Here is an 18,129-nt window from a genome sequence, read left to right on the forward strand (position 1 = left end):
GGCATCTCTTCTGTTCTTGTGCTCTTCGGTGCTACAGACCAAATGGGATTTGTCCTCAGTGGCCCGACCTCTGCCTGAGACCCAATTCTCGACAAGAGTAGTGGGTGGGCTCCTGGAGGAGAGACTGCTGGGGCGCCCTGCTCCCCTGGAAAGCCCGGGCTGCAGAGGCCCTCGGGGGTCATAAGACTCGCCCTCTGCTTATGGAAGACCAGGGCTCCCAGAGCTCACAGAATCATCATTCAGTGTCCCAGAGGCTCCGGGCCCAGCAGCAAGTCCCCTCGGGCTGGAGCTTGGTGCCAGAGGTCAGCACACTTCCTGTGAGGGTCAGGGAGTGGCTCTTTTAGGCTCCTGAGGCCATAGGGTCTCCGTGGCAACTGCTCTCTCATGTGGTTCTTGCATCTAAGCAGCCACAGATGCTGAGTGGGTTTGGCTGTATGCCAGCTTATAAACACTGAAATTAGAATTTCATATAATTTTCACATCACGAGATACCATTTTTTTATGCCCCCCTCAATCTTTTAAAAATGTAAAAATATTTCTTAGCTTGTGGGACACAGAAAAAGAGGAGGCAGGCCAGATGTGGCCGATGAGACATCATTTGCCAACCTCTGGTCTCAGCCAATAAGCCCAGGCGTCTGGCCCAGAAGGACCCCGGGGGGGCTGAGTTCAGTGCATCTAACCAGTGGGCAAGGCAGCGCCTTCCCACTGGGCCTAGCCATAGGTAAGCAACAGGTGTGGTATGAATATTTGTCCCAGCCCATCCCTGCAGGAGCAGAGCCGTGGGGAAAACCCACACCGCATTTTCGCCTATTGAGAAAAAAACTCGTTCTTGGAGGCTGAGCTCCCGGAGAGCGCGGCCTGATTCTGCACCAAGCCAGACCCTCCCCAGGTTTGTGGTCAGCCCCATCAGCCATCTGAAGAGGCGCCAGAGGCCGCCGTGTCAGAGCCTGTCTGGGTGGCAGAGTCCCCAGGCACAGACCCCTCAGTGGCCGGTCACTTCGGAGAGCTGCTCCCACGGCTGGGCCTCCAGCCAGGCACTGCGCACCCAAGGGCCACCCAAACACGCCCCACGCAGCGTGAGAGCCGGCTCCGCTGCCAGGTGATCTCAGAGGAAGCCCCGGAGATGTGAAGCCTGGCCTGGGCACCGAGGCTGAGCCCGCGTGGCCAGCAGGAGCCACTGGCAGCCACGCAGATGGGAGCAGAGGCAAATGCAAGAAGGCTGCCTGGAAGAGGAGCACAGCGGGGAGGCTGCACAGGACGCAGAGACAGCCGTGTGACACGAACTGGGAGTCTGCTCGCCAAGGCCCCCCCCCCGCAAGAAAAAGCACAGAGGAGGACATGGGAGGAAGGAATGTGGTGGGGGGGTTGCCCTGCAGGAGGCACCATTCCAGCTGCCCCGAGTATCCCCAACACACCCCACTACGCACTGTCCCCGGGCTCTGGGAGGAGACGCAGGTCAGCAGGCGTCAGAGGCCAGGGTGCGCTCAGGGGCCAGGACCGGAACAGCAGCTCCCAGCTGCTGGGGAAAGCGCACAGGGATGCCAGTGGGAAGAGGGCAGCCTGCCCTGGCGCTGGGCAGGGAGGGGCCAGCGCTGGCCCGCTGTGACCAGACTCAGGCCAGAGCCAGGCCACAATCACTGCATCCAGCCAGCCACCGTTCCGGGGTTCCCAGGCCCCCACCTGCACGGAGCAGAGCCCGAGCCTCAGAAAAGACCGCGCAAAGACAGAGGGCTGGCTCCTTGCACGGTTGCTGAGCTCGCACGCACAATTTGGGGCGTGGGGTTCTGGTTTTATTGTTGCCCCTCTTGGGGGAATGGGGTGTTGGTGGCAGGTGACCGGTTTGTTTTTCTACAGAAAAATGCCTGTGTTGATTCCCTGGACGGATGCCCAACACCCCGAGGGAGGATAAGGACAATGGCTTCCGGGGAAGAGCGNGAAGCCGGTGGCTAAACCCCCGGGGACACGGTCTGGGAGGGAGGCTATGTGGTCCATCACTGTGCATGCGCCGTCCAGAACAGGGTTCAGCGGGGGCAGGTGTAGACGGGTCACGGGTGAGCCGAGCAAGGAAGAGGAGCAGTCCCCCACTGCTCATAGCAGCCACCATGGGCCTGGCAGGCTGCCCGACTGCCTTCTCTCGGGTTGGGCGTGGGGGGATGGGCGCTTCCGGCGCTCCGTCCCCACACTCCCACTTCTGGTTATTCCTCTATGTCACTAAAGCAAAAGAGCAGAGAAAAACCCCAAGGTCACAACCAATACCCTTGAAGGACCAGGCAGATCCCAGCCCTTGAGAGACATAAGGAAAGAGGGTAAAAGGTCAGGACAGAGTCTGAAGCTACTGACACAGTGGACGGGGGCTGGACAGCCCATGGCTGCCGTCCCGCTGGGCTCTGTCTCCTTTGGGACTGTCCTCCTTGAAGAGTGGCTCTGGGATATCCCGAGAGGGAACACATCCAGTGACAGGACGGGCTCTCACTTGGCAGCTCTGCTCTGGATTGGACAGTGCAGTCGGATCAGACACACGACACATGGTTGACCTTTGCAGTTTCCCGCAGGGCTGCTTAGATTGGGAGTCCCGAATAGAGTGGCCAGCCATGCTGGGAGGCGGGGCAGATACCAGGAGGGGCCGGTGGGGCCTGGGCGTGGGGAAGCCACGGGGTGCATCCCGCTCACGTCAGCGGGTGCCTGGGAAAGCCATTTACGGTGGTGGCATCGAGCCAGAAGGCCTAGGAAGCCCCCCCGGGGGGGGTTTCCCTGGGACAGTGGTTTCCAACTGGGGGAGGAGCCCCGAAGTGCCAGACCACAGCACCCCTTTGTTCTAACAGCCATGCCAGTCAAGCTCATTGCCCCCACTTTCTATCCAGAAAGCAAGCCTAGAATACAGGACGTGCACTCCGAGAAGACGTGCTCTCCCGGGGACGTTCACTGTGGGAAAGTAAACCCTACACCTTTTCCAACCCGCTTCCTGGCAGGAAGACTGCGACACGTAAATCCCGCGGACTCAGGTCATTCCACACGGAAGCATTATTGTTAGGTGGCCCCAAAGAGCCGGCATGGCCACGAGGAGGAGACGCAGAGAGAAAGCCGGACTGGTCTATAAAGGGATGTTGGCTTGTGATCAACAGTAGCTCTCTGGGGCGCCTAGGGGGCTCAGTCTTTAAGTGTCTGCCTTCGGCTCAGGGCGCGATCCCGGGGTCCTGGGATCGAGCCCCACATCGGGCTCCTCTGCTGGGAGCCTGCTTCTTCCTCTCCCACCCCCCCCTGCTGTGTTCCCTCTCTCGCTGGCTGTCTCTCTCTCTGTCAAATAAATAAATAAAATCTTAAAAAAAAAAAACAGTAGCTCTCTGCTTCCTTCAGGATCCTCTGCCTTCTCTTCCAGAAGAGAACAGGGCTTCCTCCTATTAAATCGAAAACGTCTGCTGTGTACGCACACGTGTCCGGGAGGTGGAACATGGAGCCCGCGGCAGGCTCCTCCTCCGTGGGACCCTGGCCCTCCTTGAGTCCCAGCGTTAGCCCTGATCAGTCGAGGACACTTCAGCCAACGAGAGAATTCCTGCACTGCGGGTTGAACACGGGACCACGGCTGGGACACGAACCTCTGGGCTCCTGCCTTGCTCACCTGCGAACTGGGTGAGTCACAGTCTGACTCCATCCCTCTATAAATTATGCATCCTTGTCCCTCATGAGATAATGTCCCAGAAATTGTTAGCCGGTCAAATGGCAATGTGCACGTGAGTACCGACGGTGACACCATTTGGCGACTTCCCTACAACGCTTTGGGTCCACGCGCAGACGTGGTCAGAGTATGTGAGTCCCCAGCACTGCCCCCTGTGGGGCTGGACAAAGGTACCCAGACCCTCGCGCTCCGGCCCACCATGAAAGTTGTACACGGTCACCGACAAGTACAGACGTCACTGTGCAAACAGCAGCGGTGTGTAAGCCGCTGCCCTCGGCCCACAGGCGCACGGAGCAGACCCCAGAGACGGTGCCCACCGTGGTGGCCCTAACAGACAGGACAGCGGGAGTCAGGGCTAGGGGTCAACAGGCAGGAAGAAGGGAAGCTACATGCAGGCCATGATCCCCCAGAGGTCAGATTCAAGAAGAAAGACAACGGTCAGGGAGGCAGATTCTGAAGAGTGGCAGAGAACTTTCCAAGAGCTGATGCTGTCGAAACGTAAAAAAAAGTGCCTTGTAAGTACTATGCGTGTACAACAGTGCACCAAGCAAGCCCTGGGTGACTCTCAGGCCATGGTGTTACCATGGGGACTCCTGCGGTGGCTACGGGGTGAAGACGGACGACCCATCCCTTCCTAAGATGTGGGACTCCGTGACCTTCCACCAGTTGGCATGATGTGCTAGAGCTTTCACCGCTAACTCAGTCTCCACCGTGAAGCCCGACTCAGCTTCTCCTCCCCCAACCACGCGGCGAGCTGACCCCCAGTCGCTCCACCAGCAGAACCTTCTTCTCTTCCGTCTGGGGCTCCGCACTCCCGGCTGGCCTTCCTCGAAGGACTCCCGGGCACCTGTCTCGTACGGGGCACCGTACCAAGTACGGTCCGCAAGCTCAAAACTGAGCAGGATGGTCCAGTACAGAATTGGTTTGAGCTGTGAACCAAAATACAATTTAAAATGTGCCGTGGAAGACAGGCAGCCGAGGGACACAAAGCACACGGGTCCACGTCTTAGCCAACGAGCCCCCGTTGCTGAGCTCCGACCTCACGGGTCAGCCGCCGCTGCAGACTCCCCTCCCTGATGTCGCTTTCCTCTTGCCTTTTCCGCTCGGGTTTACGACCTGATGGCCCCACACGTGGGTTTTGTGCTGGGCTATAAACTGACCTGTGCCCCCCCACTCCAATCCGCATGTCGAGGCCCTAACCCCTAACATGACGCATGTGGAGCTAGGGCCTCCGGGAGGTGGCCAGGGTTAGATGAGGTCTTGAGGGCGGGGCCTCGTGCTGGGATCAGGGTCCTCAGGAGACGAGGCAACAACGGAGAGCCTATCTGTCCTCCCCACCTGTGCAGACACAGCGCCAAGTGGCCGTCACGCGCCAACAGGGGGCTCTCATCAGGAACCGGCTCAGCCTGCCCCTCGATCTTGCACTCCCCAGACTTCACACTGAGAAAATCATCTGTGTCACCGAAGTCATCCGGCCGATGGCACTTTGTCCTGGCGGCCGGGCTTGACAGACACCTCACGTAGGTCGCCGGCACCTAGTCAAAGGAATGGTTTCCATCTGGGAAACGTGTTGCTCTCGACAAGATAATTTAACCCGGTCAAGAGCGGTGAAACGCTCTTTCCTCTTCAGGGACCCCGAGGGAAAGCAGCCGCGTGACTGCTGAGCAGGACTTGGCGTCATCCGCGCCCTCCCTTCCCTTAGCCCTGTCTGCTCCCACAGAGCGGCCTTGGGAAGAGGGGTCACTGAGAAGCTGGGCTTTGCTGCGATGGACAGAGGTCAAGAGAGACGGAACTCTGGTGGCAGCTGCCTTCTAGCCTACGAAGATGACGCACTCCGGCTCCGCTCCAAGTAGAGAGTACGGGACGGCGGGACCAAGGCGCGGCCACTGCCAGTGACCCCAGCTACGTAAAGAAGCAGAAGAGGCCCCACCGTCTCTCCCCTGGCCACAGGAGGCACACGGCCACATCACACGTGCACACGGCCACCCCCTCCCCTGAGTCCGCGCACGGGCACGAGGCACTCTCTTCTCTCCTGAATGTCCCGTTCTGAGAAGTACTTCGTTCACTTGAGCCTCGGGGATACACTCGGGGACCCGAAATAGGGCCCACGACCCCACAGCTCATCCCACAGAAATGCCACGGAAACACCACCTCACTGAAGCAGGCGGGAGAGAAACACGCCCCCTCCCCCCCGACTCACGAGCACGGGGCCATTAGGGGCCACGGGAACGGAAGCCTGCCACAGCTGACCTAGTCCAGGCCCGTGCGCCCAGAGCTACTCAGAGTCGCGCCGAGTCCCCGCGCTCCCTGGCTCCTGTCTTTGCTACGGTCTGTATGCACTGCACGTGGTTCCCGTTTGTATTTCTCCTGATCTATCTTGCTTGGCATCCGCTGTAGATCCCGGCTCTGAGGCTCAGTGTCGCTCGTTCGTTCTGGAAAATGACCAGCCTCGTCTCCTGAATACCAGCCGGCCCGTCCTCCCCACCGGCCCTGACCGGAGCTCCAGGGTGCGCACGGAGGTAGGAGGCCTCGCCTCCGTCTCGCGGCCACGAGCCCGTGGGTCCTAACTCTGTCTCTGTGCTAAATGCTCTGCAATTTCTCCCATTCCACCTTCTAATTCATTAATTCTCCATTCATCTGTGTTTAGCAGCTATTAAATCCGTCCATTGATCTCCTAATTTTGTTTATCTTTCAATGCTATAACTTCCTGACAGCCCACCTGGATTTCATGACAGCTGGCCAGCTGGCTGCCTTCACGCGGCTCCTGAGAACCCAGAGAAGGAGGGTCTCACAAGGACCCACGATCAAGATCTGAGGCCCCCTTTCCAGTTCTCCTGACCTCTGCAAGGCCCAGAGGGTCGTAAACGACCCCAGGGAACAGGTGCATCTTGCCCAGGAAAAATGAGATGGGAGGTTCTAACAGCCAAGCTGGAAGGAATGAAGCAGATTTAATTTGATGAGAACAAATAATGCAGTAAGACGGGGCTTACACTTGGGTATCATGAGAAATTTATACCAGCTATAGAACATCGTTTCATGCATTAAGGCTCAGAATCAGTAAATTATAGGCTAAAAATGGCCTTCTTTGTACCATTAGGTGTTTTGACATTAATTTCCTTTTTACTGATTTTAAAACTGTGACCATGGCTTTCTTTGTCTCTGCATGAGCCTGACAGACCACAGCCAATCCTTTTATTTTCAAACCTTTCAGTCACTTTTTTCAAGTTGTAAATAGTAGGATATGATCATAGTTTGGCATCTGTTGTTCTTCTCAATTAGAGAAAAGCCACCATTTCCCAGTTGAAGGTGACACACTGAAGTCCTGCCCGTCTCTCTCCTCATCCCGACACCCTGCCGATGACAATGACGATAGTCCAATCCCTGATGCCAACAAACTGGCATTTTCTCTGGGGAAAGAAACGAGAGGTCTATTTTCTAATGAAATCTACATCTTCCCGAAGCCATCAAGGAGCTGGGAAGTGGGAGAAGACATGGAGGACCATTCCAAGAAGACCACATCCGACTAACAGAATTTCTAGAACGAGAGAATAGAGAGAAAGAATTTATTTTTTTTTAAAGTATTCAGCCCTGAAAGTCAGAGACTCTAGTTTGAAAGGGCCCACTGAAGACCCACAACAGTAAATGAAACAAATCCCCACACCAAGGACCAACCCTTCATTTTACAGAGAAAAAACCCAGAGAGCAAAGGCAGGGCGCCCGAGAGCACAGCGGAGCCAGCAGCAGGCCAGGGACACGGCTCTCCGCCCGCTCTCTCTGGCTGCCCAGGGCCCACTTCACACCGTCCCTCACCTCTCCCAGGACAGCCCGCTCATTCACCCACCGCCTTCCTCGCGAAGCCACCCGGGAGAGCCAGGGTGACAGTGGAGAGGGTGTGCGGGGTGTCAGAGCACCTTCACCACTCTCCAGCTGTGAGATGGGGCTACGGAGCCCCAGCCGCCGGGACGATCCAATGAGTCCCCGGATCCAGAACCAGGTGGGTTAGTTAGCAGTGGGCACGGTACGGGTTTAGCCGCCTTTGCCTCTGTGGACCAGGAGCCAGGAGCATCAGCAGCACCTGGGGACAGGTCCGAAATGCCAACGGCACCCCCTCAACCCTAAGCTGCTGACAGAGCGTGTGGGACCGGGCAGAGGGCAGCAGTCCGCATTAACAAGCCTGCCCCGCGGCGACGCTGACGCAGGCCGGAACCGTGGCTCCACCTGTGTGACTGCGCCACCTAGTGGGGGACAGGCCTAACAGACCTGCAGCGGAGTGGGAGCGTTTCTGCACCTGCACCTTTAGCCCCATGACCTGGGGCAGAAGCTGCCCTCAGGCAGACCCGACGTACGTGCTCAAAGGCACAGACCCCGCCGTCCTTTCTAACAGTGCGTTCCCAGCACCTACGTCCCGTGACTGATACTGGACAGACAGGTGACAGATCCGTTGAACGAATGAAGACAAAAAGGCAGACGTCTTAACTTCTCGTTTGTCCACAAAGTGTACAAACTAGATTGTCCTGGGACTCAGCATGAGCTCCAGTGGGGCCAGTTAAACAGGAGGAAAGAGATGGGGCACCAAGCCACCATCTGCAGGGGCAAGTTTTAGACACAGAGTCTGGGCAGACCCCAACCTGGTCTGTCCAGGGCACGGGAGGGGCTGGGTCAGACAATAGGCTTGGGTGATGGCCCCCTCTCCCAGGGCCCGCGTTCCCCGCGACGAGACAAGGAGGAGGAGCTGCGTGCATATGAGAGCCCCTGACCGTCCCAGAGTGCCAAGGGCGAGGGTGCTTCCTGTGTTATATGAGCCCCCTTCTTCCATAGGCACACCTGGTTATGTGCTACCCGACTTCTTCCTGCTTCCCTTCTGAGCCCTTGTCACGCTCCACGCCACTGTGGTGCCAAGAGAAGCAGCAACAGTGAGAAACGGCACCACCCCAAACACGGCGACAGATAACCTCTAGTCCTCACCACAAACCAACGAGGTGCCCCATTTCACATGTCTGGGAGCGATGGCATCATGAGCCATGGGCCGGGTCCCCCAGGCCTGCTTCCAGTGCAAGGGGGTGTCTTGCTCACCTCTGAACCTGGAGCACACAGAACAGGCCCCACTCCACCCCATAAAGAAGCCGCCCCATTTTACATATGGGTAAACAGAGGCCCTTGTCTGCACTGCCTCCTAGCAGACGGCGTTCACGTCACCCCCACGCACAGACGGTCTGAGTTCTTACACACCTGCCCAGCAAGGTGAGCCACCAGTAACTACTGGGGTGGTCCCAACATTTCCGCCCTGACCAGCTCTTGGGTCTCTGATGAGAGAGGAGGAGGTGGGGTAGGGCATGTGGAAGAAGGGAGGACGGAGAAGAGGAGGAGGAGGAAGAAATGGAAGAGGGAGAGGGATGAGCGAGGGATTCTCAGACTTTGGAAAACGCAGCAAGTTTCTGCAGGCAAATTCCACCAAAAATTATTCCGGTTTTTAAGTCACTAGGTCTTTCTTTCCAAATTCACAGTAAAATATCAACTTGTTTTTAAGTGGAACATAGAAGGAGCCAATTAACTTCCTTAACGTAAGTGAAAATACACATGGAAGCCTGGATATGCACGGGCAACAGAGAACAGGACAAATCACACGCTAATTACGTCTGAATGAAGCTCTGGTTGTTAATTGCAGTGGGTTTCAGGCATTCCACATGAGCAACTTACCTGAAAAGCTTTTCAATTTGTATGTCGGGAAAGTTGGTAATTAAACACTTCAAATCCCTATTGACTTTATTAGAGATATGATAATCCTTACATAGTTAGATTATAATTATTTTATTTGACAATGAAGTTGATATTTAGTTTAGGAAGGTATTAGCCTTCCAGTCTTTTTTAAAACTCCCCCGGGACCTGTACTCCCCAAGGAGTATCGGAAGCCGCCCATGAATGGTGTGCGGAACTCAAAGACGAGGTTTACCAAGCGTGCAAGGAGGGCGTTTGACACTGCCCATCCCCCTCCTCAGCCTTGTCTGCCCAGGACCCTGATTCAGCCACTCAGAGACCCCCTTTTGAGTGACAACTGCTAAAAACAGTCTTGTGACGCAATGTCGCTTTGGTGGCGTTTTTTGATAAAAAATTTAAAAAGCACGACCCCCATTTAACCAGGAGGCAACATCAAACAAAACCAAAGGAAGGGGAGCGCCTGGGTGGCACAGCGGTTGGGCGTGTGCCTTCGGCTCAGGGCGTGATCCCGGCGTTATGGGATCGAGCCCCACATCAGGCTCCTCCACTATGAGCCTGCTTCTTCCTCTCCCACTCCCCCTGCTTGTGTTCCCCCTCTCTCTGGCTGTCTCTATCTCTGTCGAATAAATAAATAAAATCTTTAAAAAAAAAAAAAAACAAAGGAAGGGCTATTTTATAAAATGACTGACCTGTACTTGGCCACAGTGGGAAGGCCATAAAAGAAAAACAAAACACAAAACAAGACCAAAAACAGCCTCTGAGCAATTATCCCAGAATTGAGGGGGAGTAACGGGACATCACAACGACGGACCCAGAGGGCATCATGCTCAGTGAAATAAGTCAGGCAGAGGCAGACAAAAGCCACATGACGTCACTCGTGTTTGCAATAGAAGCAACAAAACAAATAACAAATAAACAAAACCAAACAAAAACCCTCGACTCTTAAATACAGAGAACACACTGGCGGTTGGGGGCAGGGGGTGACATGAACCAAAGGGGAGGCAGAGGCACCAACGTCCAGTTATAGAATAAATAAGTCACAGAGATGAGAAGCACAGCACAGGGAACTCAGTCAATACATCTGTAATCCCGAGTGCTGCCCCCACGCACACAGACCGTGTGCCCTGACGCTGATGCAACACTGTGTTAATTACACGTCAGTTAGAAATAGATACTAAAGACAGAGAGACAGACACCACAACTAACACAACGGCCATCCTGGATTAAACCCAGGGCCAGGAAAACCATGTTTCTGGCTCTGAAGAGCACTTCCTTGAAAATACAGTAAGGTCTGTGGATTAGATGTTACGGTCATATCCACACTAATTTCCTGATTTGGGTCACAAACTGCTGTCATGCAAGAGAACATCCTTATTCCTAGTGATGTGGGGCTGCCGAGCGCCATGGTCATGAAAGAATTCTTGAGACGTGTCCAGTGCAAAAGGGTGCTTCTATTAAACACGGGGACAGGACCCGTGGGCAGACGAGCTGCCCGGGGAGTGTGAGGCGTGATTCCGTACTTTCAGGTTTGTGGAGCGGGAGGGGTGGAGATAACGTTAAGTTTCTAAGGAATTTCTGTATGCTGAAAGCAGGGTCTACAGGACCTTGGAGGTCTGGCTATTGTCAAGATAAGGTTGCTTTTAGTGTCTCCAAGAACATGAAGGCTGCTGCGAGTTCCCTGAGGAATGTCACGCTCTGCAGCTCTCAGGTGATGACATAACTCTTCACTGACTTGTCATCTGGGAGGCAGGGAGACCGATTCAGTCATTCGTTCAATAAATACTTATTAAGCACCAATTATGTGCCAGGCCTCGTGCAAGGTACCGGGGACACTGTGGTTTAAAAAAACAAAAAGGTCCCAACTAGAAAGGAAATGAAAACTCAAGAGATTTCTGGCAAATCCCCGTGTCACCTGGGTGTCTTGAGCTCAGCAGGTCCAAGAGCAAACGTGCTTCAGCCAACACCTCCACGAAAACACCCCCAAATTCCCAGACTTCATCCGTGTCCGCTGCCTTGGGACATGGCACCCTAACCCACCCAGGGACGGAATCAGGAACCCCGCTGCTCCTGCCCCTGCATCAGCTACGTCCAGCCCGTCATCTGGCTCGGCTGGTTTCACTGCACATGTACCTCAGGGTCCCCCGTCCCTCCCCATGTCCGCGGCCCCCCAAGGAAGCCGCCCCCGTCCCCCACTTGGACTGTCCACACAGCCTCGCAGCAGGTGTCCCTCAGCCGGCCAGCGGACTCAGCAGCCAGAGAGATCTTTCCAGAACGCTCCTCCGGTCACATCACACCCTGCTCACAACACTTCGGAAGCTGCCTGTTGCATCTGGAAACAAAGACTCCTTTCTTTCCTATTACTTATTTTACTGATAGCCTCATGCATGTGATTATTTCATAAATGGCTGCCTCTCCAACCACACAGTGAGCTCCGGGAAATGGAAACCACGCCCGGCCTTGCACACCACTGTGAGCATATAGTTGGCATTCAAATTAGTATTTGTTTAATTAGGTGGATAAGCAATTAAAATAATTAGTGTCTGGCTCTGGCCAGCGAATGGAGATTCACTGCCACCGGGGACCTAGGGGGAGGGGAGGTGTTGGAGGTGCGGGCTCGGCAGAGTGTCGGGGACACACGTCAGACACGCCGGGCGGGCAGCTGGAGGCCGACGTTAGGGATAAGGCGCAGGCTCCTGTCCTAAACGGAGCTGTATACCCCAAGCCCACCCCTCCAGCATCCCTTCTCTGCCCGTCGGAGGAGCCAGCGGGGGTCCCCATGCCCTCTGCCCCCCAGCATGCAGTCACTTGCATAAAACTGTTCCAACAGTGCCTGTCCTAGAGGCTGTCCTAGAGGCCGCTGGACACGCGTGCAGCCAACCTGTTTTGCTCAGCATCCTTCTATCCCCTGGCACGGAGCACAGCACCCTTTGTGCGGGGAGGTGGGGGTGCTCGGGGAAAGGCTGGCTGAGCCGAACTAGAAGTTTTCTGGTGTGAAATGCTTTCAAAAGGAGAGAACACAGCTGTGATCCTTGATCACATTCATTCATTTTATGCTTTGGGGGACTTGGAATCCATCAAGCATATCAAATTACAGCAAATGATTCCAGACTACGCCTCATTTCAAACTGCTGATGGGATGGAAACATCAATGCTGTTCTAAAAATAATAATAAAAAATTCTTGCAGTTCCGTTATTTCACATTTAAATTAACTTCCTCCACGGTATCACCACGATCTGGGGAGGATCGTCTTGCTCTTAGAGCCACGGGGTTTTCTTACACTGAGTGGTGGTCGTGAGGGCCGGCCCCTTACCGCTCTGCCGGACACACACCCCGCGGACCAGGGCCTCTCAACGTGGGCGCTGGTGACATCTGGGTCTGGAGAAGCCTTCGTTGGGGCGGGGAGGGGGGCTGTCCCGTGAACTGCGGGAGGTTCGGCAGCGTCCCTCCCCACCCCAGTGTTGTGACAAGCAGGAAGCCCTGCAGACATTGCCAGTGCCCCCCACAGCCACACGCCGTGTGGACACGCCCCCGCCCCCCCACGCCAGCTTCCCGGGTGCTCTGCCGCACAGCTCAGTCAGAGGTCCCTCCAAGATAAGAGAGAGACTATCACGTGCATATAGCCACGAATTAAACACATGGGGGCATAAAGTGACCTCCGGCCTCCTGGTGCCTCGATGCCTGGAACGCAGCTCATTAGCTGACGTTGTAAAGAGCAGCCACGTCGCTTTCCTGGCCTCCCTTCGGACACTTACCAATCTCAGTGGCTTTTTTCTTAATTGCTGCAAGGACAGTTTGGTGGGCCAGGCAAAAACTGGGCAGGAGGCCACGCAACAGGCCACGAGCCTCTGGTGGCCAGAGAGTGTCACTGCAGGGCCCCAGGGAGTATCTGGTGCACAGATTACCCTCGGTTCCTCACTCCGCTGATCTGCTCTGCGAAGGCCCTGATCCACGCCCGGGGTGCCACGCGCGGAGCTGGGTTTCCGCACGGCCCCCTGGTGCTGTCCTGGGGGTCCTCCCCGGCTGTCCTACACCGGGACTTTCTTCCATCACCTGGGCCTGAGCAGAGAGGTGCCCAGTGAGAGGCACCAAATTAAACGCACCGTCAGTCACTAAAACCTCCCGAACCTGCGTCGGAAGCAGGAGTAACTGCCGCCAACAGTCCGAGCCACAAAGCGCAGGCAAAGGGACAACAGCCCCCCACCCCGCCCCATGCTCCCTCAGCCCCAGGCCCCGGGCAGCGAGCGGTCTGCTTGCAAACGTGTCCTTCAGCACAGGGGCATGTGTGGACAGTCGGCAGCGACCGAAAGTTTCTAGGACAGTGACTGGCCCCTTCCACGTGGAGAAGGCCCCGTGGGAGAGGTGACGTGGCAAGGGGCCCACATCCCGCTCCCCCACTAGCACAGCGGGGACCCCAGGCAGGTCTCTGACCCAGGCCGAGCCTCGGGTTTAACCTCTGGAAACCAAGAAGAAACATAAACCTATAAACCCACTGGACTGTACAGTTCTCCTTCGAGGAAGTTAACGTACAGGAAACAAGGAATCGCGTAATGACATATTTATCTACGGGGACGGCCATGGCCACGTTGCGTGTCATTGTGACACACGGAAAAGCGCACCAAGCGCGCCTCGACAGAAGAGACTGAGTGAACAGACGGGGCAGGGCGCGAAAACTGAACACCAACACCCCTGCCGTGGGCGACGGGAGGACGGACAACGGAACAACGCCAGGACGATTCCATATGCGCGTATAGTATTTAGGGGAAAGCCTGTAATAACACGTACGAAAACGTTCGTGGTGCGTGATGGAACTACCTTCGTGCTTTTGTACCTTTTCTGACTTTTGTTTTTTACAATCAACACGTGTCTTTATTGTTGCACTCGGGGGAGGGGAAGGTAATGAGGAGGACAGAAGGGGGCCTGTCAGCCGGGGCTAGGGGACCCCCGGGCTCCGCCTGGCCACTGTCCCAGCACAACCAGAGCGGTGAGAGATGCCCCGTTTCTGCACCATGGACAAAAGTGGGGACCACCCACAGCGGTGAGAGATGCCCCGTTTCTGCACCATGGACAAAGTGGGGACCACCTGCTCGCGAACATTTTTGCTTGTTTGTGGATTTGCCTGGAAAACGGTCAAACTGTCGCCGTCTGGAGAGCCACAGAGCTTCCTTATCTCAGCATCCGATCAGAGGGCGGTGGATGCTTTCTTTGAACAGAAATGAGGCTGCCACCCCCCTCCGGACACTGAATCTAAAGCCAGTCCCGAGTCGACCTTATCTGCAGCTGCTGCCAAGTACGCGAGCACATCCACGGTTCCACACACAGAACAGGAGGCAGGGAGGGGAGGACCCCTTCCGGGAGGCCCCTAGAGGGACTCTCATAAGGGACCTGGTGGGGACGGGCCTTCCGCTACTACCAGCTGGTCCCCAGGTTATGACCAGTCTGACCTCCCCTCCTTCTGGGGAAGATGATAAGATTTGTGCATCTCCAAGATTCCTTTATAATGAGATCAAGTCTGGAGGAACTGGTTTGGGTAGGGACTACCCTGATAGGGTTTACAGATCAAATCAGTTCCCGCAAATAAAGATCAGAATCTAAATTAAACAGCTCTGGCTACCGTTTCAGAGACCTGCAAAAACACCGTCCAGGGCCTTGCTTTCTTGTCTTCAAGGCAAGCATGCACAGGCAGCATATACAAAAGCGATAACACAATTCCTGGCATCTGTACACCCAGGCACCCATGCAGCCATGCCCCCGTGCATCCATGCAACCATGCAGCCATGCCCCCGTGCATCCATGCAACCATGCAGCCATGCCCCCGTGCATCCATGCACCCATGCAGCCATGCCCCCGTGCATCCATGCACCCATGCAGCCATGCCCCCGTGCATCCATGCACCCATGCAGCCATGCCCCCGTGCATCCATGCAACCATGCAGCCATGCCCCCGTGCATCCATGCAACCATGCAGCCATGCCCCCGTGCATCCATGCAACCATGCAGCCATGCCCCCGTGCATCCATGCAACCATGCACCCAGGCTCTCAAGACACCCATGCACCCAGGCATCCATGCATCCACACACCCAGGCATCCATGCACCCAAGCACCCATGCATCCATGCACCCAGGCTCTCAGGCACCCATACACCCAGGCACCCATGCACCCAGGCACCCATGCATCCACCTTACCAGATGCCCGCTGCACAGGATGTGATATGACAGGCACTGGGGCTGCACAGTGAGGAAGGCATTCCCTGCCCTCGTGGGGATTCCAGGCCAGCAAGAGACCCAGGCATCAACCAATGACTACACAATTTACCATTTCATTCCCAGTGAGGGGACGTGCTCCAAACACAAAGTACAGCCACAGGGCCCTGGCAGAGCTCAGTGCAGGCACACTTGATCTGGATCAAGGCATCAGGAGAGCTCCTCCCATCCCCCCGACCCCCCAGCTGAGTAAGAATCCAAGCTGAGGGGCGCCTGGGTGGCTCAGTCGTTAAGCATCTGCCTTCGGCTCAGGGTGTGATCCCGGAGTTCTGGGATGGAGCCCCACATCAGGCTCCTCTGCTGGGAGCCTGCTTCTTCCTCTACCACTCCCCCTGCTTGTGTTCCCTCTCTCGCTGGCTGTCTCTCTCTCTGTCAAATAAATAAATAAAATCTTTAAAAAAAAAAAAAAAAAAAAAAAGAATCCAAGCTGAGACCAGGAGAAACAGGCGTTGGATAGGGAAACACTTCGGTGTGGGCAGTGGGTGGGTGTAGGGCAGGAGAGACAGGCGAACTCAGGGTCAGCAAAAGCCCCTGAATGCAGAAGCAGTGGACAATCTGTATTCACCCAACAGGAAGCTCTGTGTGGTATCGGCGTCCACCAGCCTGCCCCGCGCAGTGACCACTGCCACCAGCCTCTGTCTGAAAGCCCCATCCCTCCCCACACAGCTGTCCACTCCAGGACCACACCACTGCACGCTCCTTACATGACGGCCCCGCACAAATGTGACTTAGCACGGGAGGAACAGACGCAGAAAGGCTGTCCCTCGGCAGGTGAGTGTCAGCACAGACCCACAATAAAGCGGAGAGTGGGGGCGCTGCCTGGGGACTGAGGTGCTTTAGCCCGACTGTTCTGTCCTCTGGGATCTCATCCTCCCCAAGGAAAACACTCGACGGAGCTGGTGAAAGGCTAGCTGATGTCCCTCCTGATGTATCACTTCTGCAGCCCAGGTCCCTGGGGCCATGTGGCCACTGCCTCCCTGGCAGCTGCAGCCCCGTGTCCCGGGGGCACCCCAACTCAACTGTCCAAAGCTGAAGCCTCAAGCATGCCCCTCAGCCCCATGTGCCTCCCACCTTCCTGTCACCTCCTACCACCCAGGCATCAGGATGGACGGCGGGGGGCCTCCTCCACTCCTCCTCCCCCCTCTCGCCCTCTCCCACCCTCGCCACAGAGTTCTGACAGTTCCACCCAGAAAGAAAGAGTTGCTGCAGGGGGTGCCCGGCCCCACGGTGCAATGGACAAGGACATGCCTGGTGCCCCCGGCGCAGTTTGGTGTGGCGTCCCGGCCCCAAAGTCTATCTCACCTCCTCCTACTTCTCTCCATCTCCCCTGCCGGCCGGGCTCACGCCAGCAAGCTCAACTGGAGTCCTGCCTTCCGATCTGCTCTCCACACAGCAGCCGCGGACAGCACGGTGACGTGCGGGGCAGAGCATGTCTCTCCCCAGCTCAAGACCCCGTGGTGGCCTTCCACTGCACCTCCAATAACGTCTGACGCCCTAACCCAAGCTCCACGGTCTTCCATGAGCCCGCCTCCACCCACGCCTGCAGCTTCCCACACCACTTCACCTTGGCTCACATGCCTCCAGCCCCTCTGGCCTGTTCTGGTTCCTCAAAGCAGACAGGCCCTTCCGACCTCAGGGCCTTTGCAGAGGCTCTTCCCTGGGTCCAGAATGCACCTCCTTGCCTGTGTTCGTCTTCCTTCCTCATATCTCAACTTACAGGTTACGTCCTCAAGGCAAGAATACAGAAGAGCCTCTTCCACAAATGGCGTTGGGGAAACTGGACAGCCACACGTGGAAGGGTGAAATGGGACCACTCTTACACCACGCACGAAACTAAACTCAAAACGGAAGAAAGGTCTAAATGTGAGACCTGAAACCATAAAGCTCCTAAAAGGAAAAGTAGGCGGTCATCTTGGACACTGGCCATTGCAACATTTTTCTAGGTACATCTCCTCAGGCGGGGGAAACAAAAGCAAAACGAACTCGTAGGACTCCATCAAGACAAAATGCCTCTGCTCAGCGAAGGAAACAGTCAACAAAACGAAAAGACAACCTACTGAATGGGAGAAGATATTTGCAAATGACATAGCTGATAAGGCGTTAATATCTAAAATATATAGAGAACACACACAACTCAACACCAAAAAACAAATAATCTGATTAAAAAACAGGCAGAGGACCTGAATAGACACTTCTCCAAAGAAGACATCGGGATGGCCGACTGACCCATGAAAAGATGCTCAACGTCACTAATCTTTAGGGAAATACACACCAAAACCACAGTGCAATCCCACCTCGCAGCAGTCAGGACGGCCAAGATCAACAACACCAGAAACTAGAAGTGTCGGCGAAGACGCGGAGAAAAGGGAACCGCCGGGCGCTGTTGGTGGGAGCGCAAGCTGGTGCAGCCACACTGGAAAACAGTACAGGGGTTCCTCAAAAAAATTAAAAATAGAATTACCCTATGATCCAGCAATTCC

Source organism: Ursus maritimus, unplaced genomic scaffold (genome assembly GCF_017311325.1).
Source record: "Ursus maritimus isolate PB19 unplaced genomic scaffold, ASM1731132v1 scaffold_27, whole genome shotgun sequence".
Taxonomy (NCBI): domain Eukaryota; kingdom Metazoa; phylum Chordata; class Mammalia; order Carnivora; family Ursidae; genus Ursus; species Ursus maritimus.